This window comes from Nothobranchius furzeri, chromosome 12 (assembly GCF_043380555.1).
Source record: "Nothobranchius furzeri strain GRZ-AD chromosome 12, NfurGRZ-RIMD1, whole genome shotgun sequence".
Taxonomy (NCBI): Eukaryota; Metazoa; Chordata; class Actinopteri; order Cyprinodontiformes; family Nothobranchiidae; genus Nothobranchius; species Nothobranchius furzeri.
The window spans coordinates 32,631,599-32,651,070 of NC_091752.1; the positions used below are offsets into that span (position 1 = coordinate 32,631,599).

Sequence of the window (19,472 nt, forward strand, 5' to 3'; positions counted from 1 at the left end):
GTGTTGATGTTCCACAGGTCAGAGACATTCATTCCCAGTCTCACTTGCTGGTTTCTGTCCATCAATGAGTCAGTGGTCCACCTGCAGATGGGGTCAGGCAGGTTCATCGGGGACAGTTTGTCTTGGAGGTCTGGGAGGAATGTTTTGAAGGTAGAGCTGATGTCCACAAATAAAATCCTGGCGAGTCCAGATGCTGCAGACTGTCAGGCTGCAGACCCGACAAGTGGGCTTGGTCAGTCATGCCCATGTCAACACCCACTAAAAGTTCTGAGGAAGAATGAAGATTACAGTTTGCTAGTGTGTCTGGATTATAAACAATTTACTGTCACTAGAATGTCAATGCGATCAATGATGCAGGGGCGGTTCTAGACGGTGAGTGGTCCCGGAGAGGTCAGTGCCACCCTGACAGCATGCTTGGACCCCCCTGTTGAAGGCAGAGCCTAAGCATTAATTTTTGTGACACCTTAGCCTAACGCCAGATGTGGAACCAAAGAATGCATTTATCTGAAATCGAAAACTGATGCTTAAACAAATATTTTCATGTTGTTCCAGAGATAAATAACGGAAATAATGCATTTTTGTTTTGCTAAAGTGCCTATTTTTAGAAACTAGCTGAAAAGCTGTTGAATCCAAAGTAACTTATAGCTACAATCCGGAGTTTGCCCCTGACTGAGATTAATGTGTATGTGTGTGTGTGTGTGTGTGTGTGTGTGTGTGTGTGTGTGTGTGTGTGTGTGTGTGTGTGTGTGTGTGTGTGTGTGTGTGTGTGTGTGTGTGTGTGTGTGTGTGTGTGTGTGTGTGTGTGTGTGTGTGTGTGTGTGTGTGTTTAGAAATCAGTAAAAGTGAATGTCTTGATGTTGGTAATTTGTATTTTATTTATTTGTATTTTTTGCTAAGCTTGTCTCTCGTCCCGTAGAGCATGAACCAACCGCCATTCAGCATTAACCAATAGCGTTATGACAGTCACAGAGCAAGCACAAGCTATTGAGGACATACCTAGACAGATGTGGAGTTGACAACTTTTCTTGTGGACAAGAAAGTCTTTTAAATGTTTTTATAAACAACATAACACAATAATGATAATTGTAAATAACGTGTTTTAGCTCTGTGCGTCTGCTAGTGTGTTCACGAACGAGAGGCGCTAGGAAGTGAAAACATTTGCATGAGGTGTGATGCATTTGCCACTAGATGGTGGTGTTGAATAAAACAATTATTCCAGATTGTAGCTTTAACTAAATTGCTTCTTGTATTTTTGTAATTACTCACTAAAATTTGAAATTGCCCCAGTGTGTATAAAACATGTGACTCCTTAGTACCACGTATTTCAGAATAGGTATATTGATACACATCAAAAAGGCATTGTGTCATCACTGGGTCGTTCTGACTCCTTGGTATCAGTTAAGTGCATCTGGGGGAGCCTATCGCTCTTTCAGGGGAGCTGGGCTCCCTTTAACTCCCTAGTGACTCAAGCCCTGCGTTCTATACTCCATGTGAATCAGATGCAACAGAGCAGATGACACCCCCCACCCCGCACCTCTAGAGCCTCCCCTGTTTATCAGCAACTTACAGCATTACACTAATACATGAATAATCACATTGCATTGATTTTATGTTTTTTTTCTCAAATGCAGCCAAAATTCTTCTAATTGTTGTCAAACGTTGTGTTTGAAAAAAAATGGTATCGGTTGACTATTATTTAAATGATGGGTTTCATATTTCACTTCCTGCCTGATATAATTCTCACTTTTACTAATAGCCTGCATGTTGGGTGCCCCTGAAGGCATCATGCAGGTCAATAACAACCAGCAGGTGGCTCAGCCTGCTTTGGAAAACGACTACCAGGTCAAACCCTTTGACCACTTTTTTGTTCAGCACTAAACTTTGTACATACCGCCAGAGAGAGAGAAAGAGAGAGAGAATAAAAACACTACAAATGTTTACACCAAAAGCAGCTTTCAATTTAAATCAGTCCCCAGAGCAGCACCACAGGAAACCTAAACCATTTCTTTATTGAATAAACATCATGTTTAAATACCAACCTTTAAAAAATGGTGGAGAACAAGAACAGTCTTTTCTGTGCACGTGCCCTTTATCGTTCAGTGATGCTGGAATGTGAAGGATGCTGAGCGTCCACCTGATACCGCTCTGCGCCCGGGGGAGGGAGGGTCTCCTCTGCCATAGCGCGGCCTAGCTCCAGCAGGCAGGAGGGGACGCGCATCCTCTGAGAGATCCGCTGGAAACATGATCACCAGGGAAACCTAAACGCATTCCTCGGCTCCGGTCAGACAACACGACAGCTTTTTGCGCTCACTGTGATTCTCCAAAAATGATAAAAAAGGAGAAACAAGCGTCAGACAGAAAAGAACAACATTAAATCCGACATCAGCAGCCGCCGTGAGAGGATATCATCGGCAGCTATACGGTAAGATGCGGACAAAACAGAAGCTCTGTATTTCTCAATAATTCGTGTATTTTTAAAAAGCAGCTCTAACGCAATAAGCGTGATCTTTACGCATTTACCAGAAAACGCTGTCGCAACGCCTAAGAAAGAAAAGCGCATGCAGGTCACGGGGATCGGACATTTACTCTATCTAATTCAGCATGGCCAACAGGGTTTCAGTAAATATGGGTTAGTGGAGCACAGCGCCCGAAGACCTCCAGCTTGATGCGCAGAGATCCATGTACACAGAGAGGGGATTTACCAGAATCTGCTGCTTTTCTATCATAATAACATTCCAGCGGGCGCTGGGAGAACAGTGCTCATCAGGACACAAAAAGCATGGAGTATCTCAGCAGTAGGCGGCCTGTGGGCTGGTGTCCTCTGCAGAGCTGGATGCTGTGTGCACGATGTCTCCCATTATGGAAACAAGCTAACATTGTGTCATTGTAATGCAAACACAAACATACTCTCATGTAATTCACTTTTCATAAATAAAATGTACGTTTTTACAAAGACAATATCACATGTGTCTCTGAGGTAAATAACAATAACCTATTTCACAATAACACAACTTCCTGTCTCCTCAATAAATGGCCTAAAAAACTGATGTTAATTTTGGAATTACTTCAGAATATTGGGTCAGGAAGCACACATCCGTTGTATTCCCACTCTGGGAATTCACATGCTCTAGTTAAGCACAAATCTAATTCTTCATGGGTGGCTTTCAGCATCACAAGGTGAGAAACATGCTGAAAGTGGTGCACTCTCTGATTTGCATGTGGGTTTAGCTGGAGCCTGTTACCTAAAGAGACACAACTGAGTACATACTCTGCCAGCTGAGAGTCACAGATGCACATGTAGGATAATTTAGAAGCACTCCACAGCCCTCTATGTGGGGGCTCTGTGTGGCTCTTTGTGTTTTACAGGGTGGGGGTGGTTCAAAGAAAAGCTGCATGTTTTTGCAGCTTCAACAAAGTGTTGCCTTTCCATGAAGTCATGTTGGATATTGGGTTAGGATCACTGATGATGTGGCAGACGTCTGCTGATGCAAGAGCTTATTGACATCTGAATGGGTGTAGACTTTGCTGTGTGTCTTATGCCGGTCGTGTTTCATCCATTTACAACAGCATCAAGCATAAAGTGATTAAAGTTCAGATCTTATGGTGTGCTTCTTTGAACTATTGATGTGTTGCAAATAGCTTTTGGAACAATAAAGATTTGTATTGATCAACCAGAAAAGCTAACAGACAGCCAGTCGGTGCCTATATCTCAATCACATTTTAGTAGTTTATGCAAATACTATATTATAACTGTAGTAAAGTGTCTTAAAAGTGTTTTGTGGCTAAGAGCCACTAGGGGGAGCATTGTTGTGCCGGTTAGTTATATGACCTCTAGGTAGACCAGAGGAAGAAGTGTAGTTGTTGTATGGTGAGTTCCCTGTGAAAGCAGCAGAATAAAGGTTTGACAGTAACTTAATTACTGGAGTATGTGCTGGTTCTTCTCCCAAGATATCACATAAATTGGCGAAGAGGATAAAGAAACATCAGCTGGGAAGAAACAGCGGAGCTTCGAGGCGCGGCGGGGCAAGGAAGTGTTGGCGACCAGAGGAGCTGCTTCAGGGGGGAAAAAGTGAAAGAAAGAAAGAAAGAAAGAAAGAAAGAAAGAAAGAAAGAAAGAAAAAACAAAGGGAAAAAACAATGGTGGCTGTGATAGGAACGGTGAGTCCTTTTGCCAGAGAATCCCAGTCTTGGGAGCAATACAGCGAGATGCTGGAGGTTTTTTTCGAGGCAAATGAGATAGATGACGCTGATGAAAAGAAAGCTGTTTTGTTAAGTGGAGTGGGTTCGGCTACATACAGCTTGCTGAGGAGCTTGTTAAGCCCGGAAACGCAGAAAGACAAAACTTATGATGAGCTCATACAAATACTCCAGACTCATTTCAGCCCCAAGCCAAGCCAGATTGTGCAGAGATTTGAATTCAACTCCAGAATGCAAAAGACCGGAGAAACTGTGGCTGAATATGTGGCTGAGTTGAGGAGGCTGGCTCAACACTGTGAATATGGAGACGTTTTGCCGCAGATGCTCAGAGACAGACTGGTGTGTGGTGTTCAGGATGACAGGATGCAAAGAAGGCTGTTGTCAGAAGCCGACCTGACGTTTGAAAAGGCTCTTAAGTTGTGCCAAGCTATGGAGTCTGCTTCTAAAGATGTCAAAGATTTGAGGAGGACTTTGTTGGAGGATCTTCCGGCAGCTTCTCATTCATACGGGGGCCAGGCGGTGCACAGGCTAGCCATGGAGAAGGCCCAGCGGAAGGTTCTCAGCTGTTATAGGTGCAATGGTCAGCCCGTAGCAGCTGAATGCAAGTTCGCTTCTGAGCTGTGTCATAAATGTGGGAAACGGGGTCATATTAAAAGAGCCTGCCGATCAAAGATGTTGCCGCAGGTGAGCCACAAGGGGGTGCATGGGGGCCTAAAGAACAGCAAGAGGGACTCACATAAAGAAGGGAGAGCTCACATGCTGAGAGGGGGGGAGCAGAGTGACAGAGGACACAGAGGGAATAAATACCATTTATAATATGTCACAAGACTTACCTAAGGTTGCTCCCATTCTTCGCAAGGTGAAGATAAATGGAATAGATGTGACATTTGAAGGGGACACAGGCTGTGGGGTCACAATAATAAGTGAACAACAATATAAGCAGCTATGGATAAAAACAGCCGTATCAGAACTCAACACATGCCCACTGACGCTGAAAACGTACACTGGGGAGACGTTGGAAGTTCTGGGGATGGCAGAAGTGGAGGTGCAACAAGAGAAAACAAAAGGACAACTTCCCATAGTGATAGTAGAAGGCATGGGACCAAATTTGTCGGGACGCAGCTGGCTGCAGCAACTGGACATGGCTAATCAGCTGGTTAACCAGGTTAGCCTGACACCAAAAACAGAGGTGCTGGAAAGCCATTCAGAGGTTTTTAAGGAGGGGCTGGGAAAGCTGGAGGGCATGAAAGCCAGCATTTATGTGGACACTGAAGCTCAACCGCGTTTTTATAAACCCAGACCAGTACCCTACACAGTGAAACCGCGAGTGGAGAGAGAGATTCAAAGACTGCTGGATGAACAGATTATTGAACCAGTGCAGTTTGCAGAGTGGGCTGCTCCAGTAGTTCCTGTTCAAAAACCAGATGGATCCATCAGACTCTGTGGAGATTATAAGCTGACCGTCAACAGAGTGGCCAAGTTAGAGCAATATCTGATTCCTAAAGTGGAGGATTTTCTCGCTCAACTGTCTGGAGGAAAGTTTTTTACCAAACTGGATATGAGCCATGCTTATCAGCAGGTGGTGTTGCATGAAGAATCCAGGAAATATGTCACAGTGAACACACACAAGGCGTTATACACTTATACCCGCCTGCCATTTGGAGTAGCATCCAGTCCGGCTATCTTCCAAAGAACCATGGAGAACATCTTGAGGGGAGTGCCAAATGTGGCAGTGTACCTGGATGACATTTTGGTTTCAGGGAGAGATGAACAAGAACATCTAAGGAACCTGGAGGAAGTCCTGGAAAGATTGGAAAAAGGAGGACTGAGACTGAAGAGAAGCAAGTGTGAGTTTGTGGCTCAGGAAGTGACATTGTTGTGGCACAGAATAAATGCCACCGGACTACATCCACTCCAAGAGAAAGTCGACGCCATAGCAAACGCTCCACCACCACGTAACGTCACAGAGCTGAAAGCCTATTTGGGACTGTTAAAACTACTATCATAAGTTCCTGCCAAACCTCTCAAGTCGACTGGCACCATTGCATGGGTTGCTGAGGAAGGAAGAGAAATGGACATGTGTTAGTACATTTTGACAGCAGCAAGCCTCTCCTCTTGGCCTGTGATGCCTCACCTTATGGAATAGGGGCAGTGCTTTCTCATGGAATGCCGGATGGGTCAGAACAACCCATAGGGTTTGTCTCAAAGACACTCACGACAGCGGGAAATAATTACTCACAGTTGGACAAAGATGGCCTAGCTGTGGTATTTGGCGTGAAGAGGTTCCACAAGAACGTCGATGGACATCAGTTCACCATCGTCACTGACCATCAGCCACTGATTTCTTTATTTAATGAAATGAGGGCAATGCCACAGATGGCTTCACCACGTATTCAGAGGTGGGCAGTGACCCTGGGAGCTTACGACCATACCATCGTGTACAAAGTGGGTAAAGACCATGGCAATGCAGATGCCTTGAGCAGGTTGCCGTTATCTCCAAGGGAGGAAGAAACTAAGGAAACCACAGGAGAAGAGGAGCGCATGTTGATGTTCCAGGACACTGATGTTCCTCTGGTGAGTGCAGCCCAGATAAAAGAAGGGACAGACAAGGATCCAGTCATGAGCTGGGTGCGGGAGTTCATACTAAGAGGGTGGCCCAGAGCAGTGGCGGAGTCGGCATTGACACCCTATTTCCAAAGAAACGATGAGCTCAGCACTCAGGAGGGTTGTATATTGTGGGGAGGAAGAGTAATTATTCCCCCACAGGGCCGTGCAGCACTACTACAACTTCATCACACCCATCCCGGAATAACAAGAAGGAAAGGATTGGCACGCAGCTACATGTGGTGGCCAAACATGGATAAAGAGGTGGAGATGCTAGTAAAGACCTGTACCATTTGTCAGGAAAATAGGAATAATCCGGCAGTGGCTCCGTCACATCCATGGGAGGTTCCTGCTCAACCTCGGCAAATAATCCACATTGATTATGCAGGCCCCTTCATGGACAAAATGTTCCTGACTCAAGTGGATGCTTTTTCCAAGTGGATTGAAGCACACACGGTGAACAACTCCACATCTGCCACAACCATCAGGTGTCTAAGGGAGACCTTCAGTTGTTATGGACTACTAGAAGTCCTCGTGTCGGATAATGGTACGTGTTTTACAAGTGAAGAGTTCCACGAGTTCACCCTGAAGAACAGAATTCGGCATAGAAAAATAGCGCTGTACCATGCTGCCTCAAATGGGTTAGCTGAGAGAGCTGTGCAGACTTTCTAAAGTCTGATGAAGAAAAGAGTGGGGGAGTCAGTGGAAACCAAGATGGCCAGAGCTCTTTTTGGCTATTGAATAACCCCACAGTCTACTACCAGGAAATCTCCAGCAGAACTCTTGTGTGGAAGGAAACTCAGATCTACGCTGGATTTGATACACCCAGACTTCAAGAGTCAGGTGATCAGTAAACAGATGGAGCAGAAGCATTATCATGATCTTCATTCTAAGGCCAGGAGTCTAGATGAGGGGGACTTTGTTCTCACAAAGAACTTCAGCTCTGGTCCTGCCTGGATACCGGGAGTGGTTTCAACAAAAACTGGTCCAGTTTCATGCCAAGGAACACTTAGTAATGGACAAAGAGTGAGAAGACATATTGATCAGGTGCGTCAGAGATATGTGGACGCTGCAATGACATCTTCAAAAGAACAACGGCAGGGAACGCCAGAACTTGAAGCTGTCTCCCAGGGCAACAGTGAGCAACTGGTCCACGCTGAGCCAGAGGAGGCTACTGCTTGGGGATCACAACAAGAAAACGTGGAGATTGCACCAAGGAGTGAAGAGCCTCTGATGAGGAGGTCACAGAGGGGCAGGAAGGCTCCTGCTCTCTTAAATGACTTTGTTTAGCCGGGAGTGAAAAAAAAAAAAAATAATTTTCTTTCTTGTTTTGGTTATGTAGATATACGAAGGTAACAGAGTAAAATTTCACCTGGTAGTCTAGTTGGTCACCTTAAGGAGTAAGGATTGTTTTTGTTGTGACTTTTATCCTCCTTACCGGGTTGATTTCTAACTGATTTTGTCAGGGGGAGGGGGATGTAGTAAAGTGTCTAAAAAGTGTTTTGTGGCTAAGAGCCACTAGGGGGAGCATTGTTGTGCCGGTTAATTCTTTGTGACCTCTAGGTAGACCAGAGGAAGAAGCGTAGTTGTTGTATGGTGAGTTCCCTGTGAAAGCAGCAGAATAAATGTTCGACAGTAACTGAATTACTGGAGAATACACTGGTTCTTCTCCCAAGATATCACAATAACCTTTATACGGTCATACATTTTATATTTTCTGCTTATTCTGGAAGATCTTTCACAAACTTTAGCTAGAAAAGCCACAGTAGCTAACTCAAAAGCTAACTTATCCTGCAAGTAACCTCATACATGTAATGTAAATCCTATTTAAAAGGTTATTTAAGGGCATCAATGCAACTTTTTCATATTTCCACATCCTTTTCTTGAGCCAGTATGTGCTAAAATGACCCTATACAGGGTTAATGAAATGTTACTCAGACCCCCCACCACCAGAATACCGCATTTGCAACTTTGGAGTGCAGTCCTAGTTGGACAAATGTACAACGAGGTGAGAAGTTTCACTTTTGGTTCTACTGAACGGGGACTAGGGGGTGCTGAAAGCAAGCCCAAACTGCCTAGTATCCCTTTAAAGATGCAGTTCCCTGTTTTAATCATACATTTGCAGTGGTCTCTAGTAGGAATGAATACCTTGTAAGTTGTATTCTGGGAGAAAAAGCTCAAATGTGCCTTTTTCAAGAAATACAAATCAGCTGGAGGAGAAGGTAGTTTCTGAAGGCAGGATTTAGTCTTATTTCCTGATATTTGGACATCTCGCCTCAGACTGAGTAACAGCAACACAACTCTACCACTGACTCTGTTTGCTCTTCAACATTGATGTTTGGATGGTGCATGGAGGTGTTCTGCTGTGTGGTGGAGTTGCTAATGCTAACGTTTAGCCTCCACCAGCTGAGATGTTCTGTGCTGTTTCCCGGACGCTAAACCAAAAACAGCTTCCCCCGTCGTGAGCCCATGAATGTTAAGTGACAGTGTAATGTAGATCTGTCATGATTTTCAAATTCGTCTCACCATCTATTTTCTACCACAAGGTAATGCAGGGCATAGGTGCAGGATGTTTTTTTTTTTCAGAGAACCACATCTTTAAATAAAACACCCACAAACCACAGATATTTTTTAAATAAATAAGCTGCTAACACAGCATCTGTTCAACCAAAACTAATATGTTTCTCCAAAATGAAGCTGTTCAAAGAGCTACCTAAAACCTACTCAAGTGTTTAGTTTCTAGTTATGCTTATTTGCATCCAGTGTAGAAAACCACTAGATGTACATTTTGACTTGGTTCTCTTGGTGGTTTCTTCTCTCGTGTCTGCTTGTTGGTCTGCAAACCTGATGCAGCTCTGCTACATGAGAACAGGAAGCTTTTAAGTATTCACTCGGCAGTATTGTGGTCTAAAAACAAATGTGTGTTTTAGCAAGAGCTGCATGATCTTGCTGAGTAGGAAAAAGTACAAATGTCTCTTTGGACAGCAAGTTTTTCTTTGAATAGTTTAAAACAGTGTCCTTAACCTTCATCCCTGCAGATGCTAATTGTGTGTGTGTGTGTGTGTGTGTGTGTGTGTGTGTGTGTGTGTGTGTGTGTGTTTTACACTTGAAACCATTCAAAGTGAATCCCAGGAAAGGAGCTTACTTGTTATCCTTGGCTGAGCTGCAGCTGAACGACTGACGCTGTAATTGCAATGATTATCATCTCCTGTCCCTGGTTTCACCTATATTGTGTCCCAGAAGTGTCATTTTCAGAGTCCTCAAACCGGAGGCTAGAGATTACTTTCTCATCCCCTGATACGGCTGTGAAAATGATAATAATATTCCTCTATTTCCCAGAAGAGCAGCTTCTCATTTTACTGTGTGAGTGTTTCAGGCTCTGGACCTGCTCGCACGTGGGTGTGAAGCTGCCTGAAGGGACTATTGTTTCAGCTTTTCGGTTTGATGTCTTTTTATTACATCTTGTAAAATCTAACAGATTTTATTTGTTGATCAGGCGGTTTCTCAGCAGGGAGTCGCTGAGTCCTGCAAAAACTAAACCAGAGTCAAAGTTTGGGGTTAATTACGCAATAAACTCAATCAAACAATCTCCAAATAGAACGATCATTCTCACTGCCTACATCACAAATAAAGGTTAGTGTTTACGGGGTTTTCCATTGTTTCATGGATTCTGAGTTAGACTGGCATTAATAATATGATGTTAATATTTTGTCCATGCATACACCGATCAGAATCACTGAGAACAGACTGCTGTGCTGAGCTGCAGGATTCGGCGTTGCCTGGTTTGGGATGAAGTTGTGATTGAGCCACAGAGTGCTGGGCGATGACTGCACCTTCATGCAACTTTAATTACCTCCATGTTTGCTGTGTTAGTAAATGGGGTGGAGTGACACATGGAGGAAGTGGTTGCGTCCTCTTTTTGCAATGGATTTGCAGAACTGAAAGGAGGAAAACGTGAAAAGCTGAAGATGCTATCATAAAAGTTTCATAAAATAATCCAAGGAAAGGAAGATTAATGGCCTTTTTTGTAACCTATAGGACTTTTATTTTGACATTTGTTCAAATATGTTGAATTATACAAAAAAAAAACAAGAAAAAAAGAAAGAAGCCTTTATTCTTTTTGTTTAATTGTGCTGTATTTATGGGCTGCATGGTGGCACTGTTGCCTTGCAACCAGAAGGTTGCAGTTTCACATCCCTGGAGTTAGCATGTTCTCCCCACACATGCGTGGCTTTTTCCCACAGATCAAAGACATGCATGTCAGGTCGACTCTAAATTGAGTGAGTGTGTGACTGATGATTTATCAGTATGTGGCCCTGTGATGGACTGGTGACCTGTCTAGACTGTCCTCCACCTCTCACCCAATGACTGCTGGAGATCTGCACCAGCTCGCAGCAACCCAAGTGACGATGGAACGAATTACATAGAGAATGAGTGAGTGGGTGTGTTCATTTATAATTTTAACCCTCTGGAGGCAGGCGTTGCAGATTTGCAACATTAAACCCTACCTAACTGGCTACTCCACATACGTATTTCATGAGCATTTTATCACTCAGAAGTACTGTTCGTCCTTTTATCAAAACTTAATTTGAGTCTTCAATTATTTGAATTTTAACTTTTGTTTGTAACTTTATTTATATAATCTATGTTACAGTTTCAATTGAATTCAGTTTATTTTTATAGCACAAAATCACGACAAGTCGACTCAAGGCTCTTTGCAAAGTAAACAATTCGATACAGGTCAGTTCATTAAGCCAATCAGTAAAAGGTTTCCTATATAAGGAACCCAGCCATTTGCATTGAGTAATTTCCCATTTAAATACAAGCTACCATTGTTAGAAGGTAAAATATTTAAAGGTGTGGGTAACTGAAAAATCATTTTTTAATGCCTTTTCTGATTATAATCAGTAACTCTGAGATTTATATAAAGGCTAAACAAGAAAATAGTCTCCCACACCTGTCTCCTGCATTAGCTTCTGATAGAAAATAGACGGTGAGATTTGATAAGCCTGACAGATCTATGTTACACAGTCACTTAATGTTCATGGACTCACCCATCTTGACTCACGATGGGGAAGGCTGTTGTTGGTTTGGCATCCAGGAAACAGCAGAGAATGTCTCTGCTAGTTTAAGCTAACTGTTAGCATTAGCAACTTCACCACATGGCAAAAGCTCCTCCAGGCATTTGTTATTTGTGGAGATAAAATGGTTATGGTTATTTTACACTGAGACACATTTGGTATAGCCTATAGCTGCAAGTCAGTGGTAGAGTCGCGTTGCTGTTATCCAACCCGAGACGAGATGTCAAAATATCAGAAAATAAGACTCCAAACCTGGCGTCTGAAGCTCAGCTGTGATGTGGAAAACTTTAAGATCTGAGAAATGGTCCACCAGTATATTGGTTCCCCTGAGAACGACATACAAGGCATTCATTCCTACCAGAGACCATTGCAAATGTATTGAATAAATGAGTCAACCACTCTTTTGAGATTCAGAACCGAGTTTTCAGGTAGATTATGAGCTGTTTCACAGCTTTCAGTTATGAAGGAGTGCCTTTTTATTACGAACATGAGTATCATACTGCCAACAGCTTTTAAACAGTTGGAAAAGTTGAGTCCAGCTTGTACAGTGTTGAAAAAAAGAGGTGTTTTCCAAACTTGTTTCATTTATTTCCCTTTTTGTGAGCTTCAGTGCAGCTCGGACTGGTGTGGTAATCCAACTGAGTCTGGTATTACTCACTTCTTCTTTGCTTTCAGCCGTGATCAAGCCTTTGGGCTAAGCACCAACACTAAATAGGAAATATATCATGAGCATTAATTAATTAATTGCTGCAGACTATGAATATTAAGCATATCAGTAAGTTACAAAGATCCCTATTGTGTTTTTGTGCATTTGTCTATTTACTGAGTTTTTTTGCACACTTGGATCCATTCTAATAATGCACTTAAAATGTACTTAACTAACTTATAAATGTCCATTTTCTTGCTTTTTTTCAGGTTGATGTCATTTGCCTGCACGTCCATCAGTTTGAAGCTTTAAAGAAAAACCTCGATCAACTTCCTAGCTTACATCTCTTCTTCTGTAGCTGATGTCTCAAAGGATGTGAGTAGGATTCAGAGTTGGACCAAAATAAAAAAAAAATAAAGAAGCAGCTGAAATTGCATGTTGTAAGTAATGAGTCTTAGATTTACGGTTTAAGTTTATCCATCTCAACTAGACCAGCTGTTTACGTGGAAGTCAGAGGAAAGTTCAGACGATGACTTAAACCCTAAAATCACGAGCGCCTCCTCTCTCATTGAGACCATATGGATCTAAAAGCTAATTTTAGGTTCTGAGAAATTGCAACATGATGTTTTCCTGCAACTCTTAGAAATAACTGAATATAATTTAGAAAAAGTTGTTTTTTTAGCCACACATATACAGTAGATGCATTTGACAAAAAATTGAATCAGTGATGCTATGGTGTTATCTCCAACCCCAGAATCTTGACATTTATCTCCTCCTGCTTCCTTTCTCTTCTCTCTCATCTCGTGTCTCTTCCTTCCTCCCATCACTCTTGCTGCCACACTTTGCCGGCGTGTGTTTGTGTTTTCTCCCATTCTTTTATTTGCTGCTTGACAGTTGAAGTGGTAGCTGTGTCTGGTATTTTTTTATTTATATTCCACCCTGATGCCTTTGTTCATCTGTGCCAAGGAAACAAAGGGACAAAAACACATTTTCATCTTTCTTGGGGACAATACATGTCATATATTTACAGAATGTGGATTTTTAAAGTCACATTGATCTGTGTAGAGTCTGATGTGTGTCTGAAGGCGGCTATTTGTTTGATATTCATGCCCTCGTAGCTTGGGGACATTCTTTAACCTCCTCACGAAGCAAATAGCCCAGGAAGTACAGACACTTTTTTCAAAATGCGTTACACAAGTTGTTCTTTATGCAATCATCTTTCCACTCGGCATTCCTTCTCTTATTGCAGGTCAAAACCTGAAGGTAATTAGGCATCACATGAGTCCCAATCATTCCACTTTTTCCTTTTTTGATCAGTGTGTAAATTACAGAATGTTTGTTTAAAGGTACAATTCTGTACTTTCATATTTGAGTTTGCACTGTATTTTAATTATTTGAAATTGGACTTTCTTAAAAGATCAATTAACAGATTTTTAGAGAAAGGTGAAATCAGGTGAGACAGCCCATGGGTGGGCGGGGCCAGAGGTGGAGTTGCACATGTGCACAACAACAGAGCAGGACTGGATCATGGCAAGAATGCATGAATTTGCAAGAAAATTCTCATCAGTAAAACATGAAACAACCCTTTTCCACCTGTCCACGAGTTGCAATAACTTCCAAGAATGCAAACAGAACACAAGTTAAAATGTAATTTGAATTATTCACTTAATGTAATCTGCTCAATGGAAACACTAGAATTCCATTTAAAATGTATAATCACACAAATATACATACAAATGCATACAATAAGTGCGTGTTTAATAGGTTTAACGTACACATTTTCTGGTTTATCTGCGGCGCTGTTTCCCTTTTTCCCGCCATGAAACGGAGCATCACTCGCAGCTGGGTTCTCCACTTCCCAGCTATTTTTGCGTGCTCTAGCGGCCTCGACGTGACACTTGCGATTTGATCGCTCATCAAAAGTATTCCCATCAAGCAGGTAATGAGCACAGTTGACTGCTAGCTCTCCACATTAGCTTAGCTTGATGGTGTTGTTTTTTCTCAATTTTTTTCCCGGCACCTAATTAACATGTCACTGTCGCAAGCAGTTTTGTCACATCCGCCTCTAAAAGGTCCCCTGAGCGCTGTGTGAATGCAATCTCAAAAGGTTCCCCTGGGACAGGTAGTTATAGGAACTAACAGAATGGTTCTAAGAACTTAGTTCCTAGGGATTCCCTAAGTGTGGTGCGCGCACCCCCGGAGGTGAAAAGTGTGATGGCTGCGGAGCTCAGAGAAGTCTGTCAAAAGTCACCATTAGCGTAGCCAGACACTCATTTGTGGGTGGGCCTAAGAAAAAGTCAGTGGGCCCAATAAATGTAATTGAAAACAAGTATATTTTGCTTATGTGTGTGTGTGTGTGTGTGTGTGTGTGTGTGTGTGTGTGTGTGTGTGTGTGTGTGTGTATGTGTATGTGTATGTGTATGTGTATGTGTATGTGTGTGTGTGTGTGTGTGTGTGTGTGTGTGTGTGTGTGTGTGTGTCCTCCGCATATGCCCTAGCTCAGGGGGCCGGCAATCCGCGGCTCTGGAGCCGCATACGGCTCTTCCATCCATCTGATGCGGCTCTCTGTGCTTGTAAAATAATGACTGGATATTAAAAAAAAAAGCTTTACATTTGACTGCATTAATTTTACATCTGTAAGCTAATTCTAAATGTAAAGATTGTCTGCGTAAACCTGAACAGGTCCAACCCGGTCTTTGACCGGGTCGACGCGTCACGCTTGTGCGTAATCATATAGGCGCATTCTGAGCTGACGAGGATGTGAGATTCTGGGACTCTCCTCAGACGGCTCCTGGATGCGATGCCACATTGGAGACAGGAACAAGCACTATTCAGCCAAAGTTTCATAATCAGGAACATTTTCTAAGTGACAAGTCTCGCTTCAGTCGGAGGAATCTTCCCGCATGCGCTCTGGTTCTGCGACGCCCTCCAAGCCCCTCTCCACATCTTCAGCTCGCTGTGTACCTTATGTAGTACGCGCTGACAGCAAGCTGCGCTGAGCAGTGTCCAGCTCAGATGTTCAGATGGAGATCTTTTCTTGAGTGATTTAGCTACATCTGCGATGTGCATGACGAATAAAATGTCAGTTCGTCTGCATGCGTCGGGGTAATTCTTTCTATTCTTTCTCCGTCAAAATAAACGGTCAAATACGTGAACTGTCCGGTCAACACAACACAAGCCCTGCTTTTAACTGTTCTGTTTTCTTGTGAAAATTGTTGCAAATAGATATAATTAAACTTGATTAACACCAGAGCCAGGCGCACTGCGCCGTTATCTCCGTCACTGTAAATGAGGGAAAAACAAAATGATCTGATCCTTTTCTGACCTTCCCCACCAACAAAGTTTAATTACAACAATCAAACGTGACAGAGCCTGGATTTGTATTCTGAACAGTCTAAAGATGTTTTAAAAAGAAACGTATGACAAAAGTGGCACCTGCTCAGTAAAACCACCAACAGGGTGAAAAATATCAAAATATTGTAGGCAGAGACGGGCTACAACTTCTGGATCCATTTTATATAAATCGTTTTATTGATTATCGTCTTATGAAAGATAACTTTGACGTACACGAGCGACCGGTACTGGCTGCTGTCACCTGTTGTGATTGGTTAAAGCAGCGCTCTGCTGTCTGAGGGTAGGCCCCGCCCACAACACCGCGGCTGCTGTGGCTCCCAGTGTTTTCTTTATTGTGAGAAATGGGTAATAATGGCTCTTTGATGGGAACAGGTTGCCGACCCCTGGTTTAGCGTGACGTCTGATATATATATATATTCATATATATATATATATATATATATATATATATATATATATATATATATATATATATATGTATATATATATATATATGTATATATATATATATGTGTATATATATATATATATGTATATATATATATATATATATATATATATATATGAATATATATATATATATATTCATATATATATATATATATATATATATATATATATATATATATATATATATATATATATATATATATATATATATATGTATAGCCATGCCCTGATGTGGGGCTGGGGGGTGCGTCGACATGGTCGGGACATAGAAGGGGGTGCACGGCTAAATAAGTTTGGGAACCACTGTCCTAGAACAACTCTGTGCGAAAGAGACAAATGCTCACAAGTAACCGGAGTTTGTGTAAAACCAAATGTCTGTCCCCACCCATTTAGAAAAAAATTAATCAAACTTTGTCCCACATCATCTCATTTTGAGTGAAATAATCCAGTGCATTATGAAGCTCATTCATAGGCATGCCCAGGGGCGGATTTAGGACTGAAGAAGATCCGGGGCTTAACACACACACGTGCGCGCACACACGTGACACGCACTAGTCATATATATTTGTATTATACCACATAATTTTTAATCTGAAGCTACATGTTAAGCATTTTCAGGGCAGAGTATTGTTCCTGTTAGTGTTTAGTGTGAGATGATAGTAAATATTCCCTTTCTTTCTCCATCAACTTTACCTGATAGTAAGCTAAGCTAACTTTAGTCAAACCAGCAGCACAACAAACATTTTCAAATAAGACTCACAAACCTGAGTCAACACCAGTCTCATCAAAGCTGGAGTTCTGTACTTTTTGTCTAAAAAACGTCCTTATGTCCATCTTCACTCATGCGTTTCAGGCAGAGTGTAGAAGAAGCCGGCTGCTGAAGGGCTTCTTCTTCAGTGGTGGAGGCTCAGGCAGGCTGTATACAAACTATTGCCAGCTGCTCCCTCTCTGTTGGACTTTGGTACTGCATGTTACTTCCGCGATTTAGATCCAGGGTTTTTCATAAAACATCCGGGGCTTCAGCCCAAGTAGCCAGGCCTAACGCCGGCCCTGGGCATGCCTGTAGGTGGCAGTAGTTCGCCAAATTGTCTATGTCTTTTCTGGAAAAAAATCATTCCACATCCTTAACAACATCCTTTACCTGTGCTCTTCAGTGATTCCTATTTTAAATAACTGGGTGTCAACACGGTTCATCTGACATCAGAGCATCTTTCTCACTGGCAGTCACATTGCCAAAACCCCGGTTGTCTATGTCCACAAGCAAAGACTGACCACAGAGAATTTGCATATCTCCAGTGTCTGAAAGAATCCTCGTTGGTGGCGTTTGCCTTTACTTTCAATAGAAAGGCCAAACCACAGAAAAATATCTTCATTTTGAGGGATACTGGGCTGCATGTGTACAGAGTCTAAGAGTATTGACCTTCGTGCCTCATAGAATTAAAAGGTAGTTTGGAGATCTTACGGTTTGAGCTGCCGGTCTCTTACTGGAATTCAAGATGCTTTACTTTTTAATGACATGATTCAGAGAAATTAGACGCCTTTTCTGCTCTTACATATTCAGCTTAAGTCTCCCAGAAATTCCTGCTCATGATTAATTTTCGATGAGAGCTGTTTAACTGAGGTCAAGAGGCCAACCCTGAGCTGTGATGCTGGCTTTATTCCTAACAACCATGCTTAAAGTCACAGTGTTTATTTTTTCCTGGCAATAGGGGGCAGTAGATACCTAAATCAGTGCAAGTGAGCAGTATTTTTGTGTTGGAGTAAGACCTTACCAACAGATGCCCATTAGGGTCGAAAAGCCCTTGGGATGCAAACTTTAGCTAAATAAAAAAGCACATCAGACTCCCTTTCATCACTGGCAACAAGTGATGAGATAAATGTGTAAAACAACAAAATTTAAGATTGATGAAAGTTTTGTAATCGTTTGTGACGAATCAGAAAATTCATTTTGTCCTCACAGGCTCCCGTAGAAAGAAGCATGACATCTAATATGGCATCGCCCAAAGACTTAGACCTGCTCCCATGTAGTTTAGAGCTGATTATTATGGTTATATGCAGAGGTGGAAAGATTACTACAATTTCATACTTAATTACGAGTACCAATACTTTGATAATTTTTTACTCAAGTACAAGTCAAAGTACTTGCCTAAATTTTTACTCAAGTAAAAAGATCATAAATAAAATGTACTCAAAGTAAAAGTTACTTAGTTACATTTTTGACGGCATAAAGATGGCTACATCAGTGCAAAATCACAACACCATTTCACAACACGCTCGTGTGTGTGTACGTGCGCACACACACACACACACAGTTTGATGGAGGGATTTCTAGCCAGTCAGTGAGAACAAGGCGTGCACATTGATTGAACGAGGTTTTTCTAGGCTTGTACGTTTCAATTGGGATTAAAATTATTCTTTATTTTGAAAAAAGAAAAAATGTTGATTTTTAGATGCCATCAGGGAGTGCAGAATTATTAGGCAAATGAGTATTTTGTCCACATCATCCTCTTCATGCATGTTGTCTTACTCCAAGCTGTATAGGCTTGAAAGCCTACTACCAATTAAGCATATTAGGTGATGTACATCTCTGTAATGAGAAGGGGTGTGGTCTAATGACATCAACACCTATATCAGGTGTGCAAAATTATTAGGCTACTTCCTTTCCTTTGGCAAAATGGGTCAAAAGAAGGACTTGACAGGCTCAGAAAAGTCAAAAATAGTGAGATATCTTGCAGAGGGATGCAGCAGTCTTAAAATTGCAAAGCTTCTGAAGCGTGATCATCGAACAATCAAGCGTTTCATTCAAAATAGTCAACAGGGTCGCAAGAAGCGTGTGGACAAACCAAGGCGCAAAATAACTGCCCATGAACTGAGAAAAGTCAAGCGTACAGCTGCCAAGATGCCACTTGCCACCAGTTTGGCCATATTTCAGAGCTGCAACATCACTGGAGTGCCCAAAAGCACAAGGTGTGCAATACTCAGAGACATGGCCAAGGTAAGAAAGGCTGAAAGACGACCACCACTGAACAAGACACACAAGCTGAAACGTCAAGAGTGGGCCAAGAAATATCTCAAGACTGATTTTTCTAAGGTTTTATGGACTGATGAAATGAGAGTGAGTCTTGATGGGCCAGATGGAT

At 42.2% G+C, this 19,472-nt stretch overlaps 1 protein-coding gene across 2 annotated transcripts in view; it reads left to right on the forward strand.

Moving 5' to 3' along the window:
* Positions 1 to 1,621: 1,621 nt before the first annotated feature.
* Positions 1,622 to 19,472, forward strand: part of LOC107375994 (protein tyrosine phosphatase receptor type E) — a 38,364-nt gene continuing 20,513 nt past the window's right edge. For both annotated transcript variants that reach the window (XM_015944858.3, XM_015944855.3), the window contains exons 1-2: positions 1,622 to 2,422; positions 12,798 to 12,903. The gene's annotated coding sequence lies outside the window, so the exon portion shown is untranslated. The remainder of the gene's footprint in view (positions 2,423 to 12,797; positions 12,904 to 19,472) is intronic.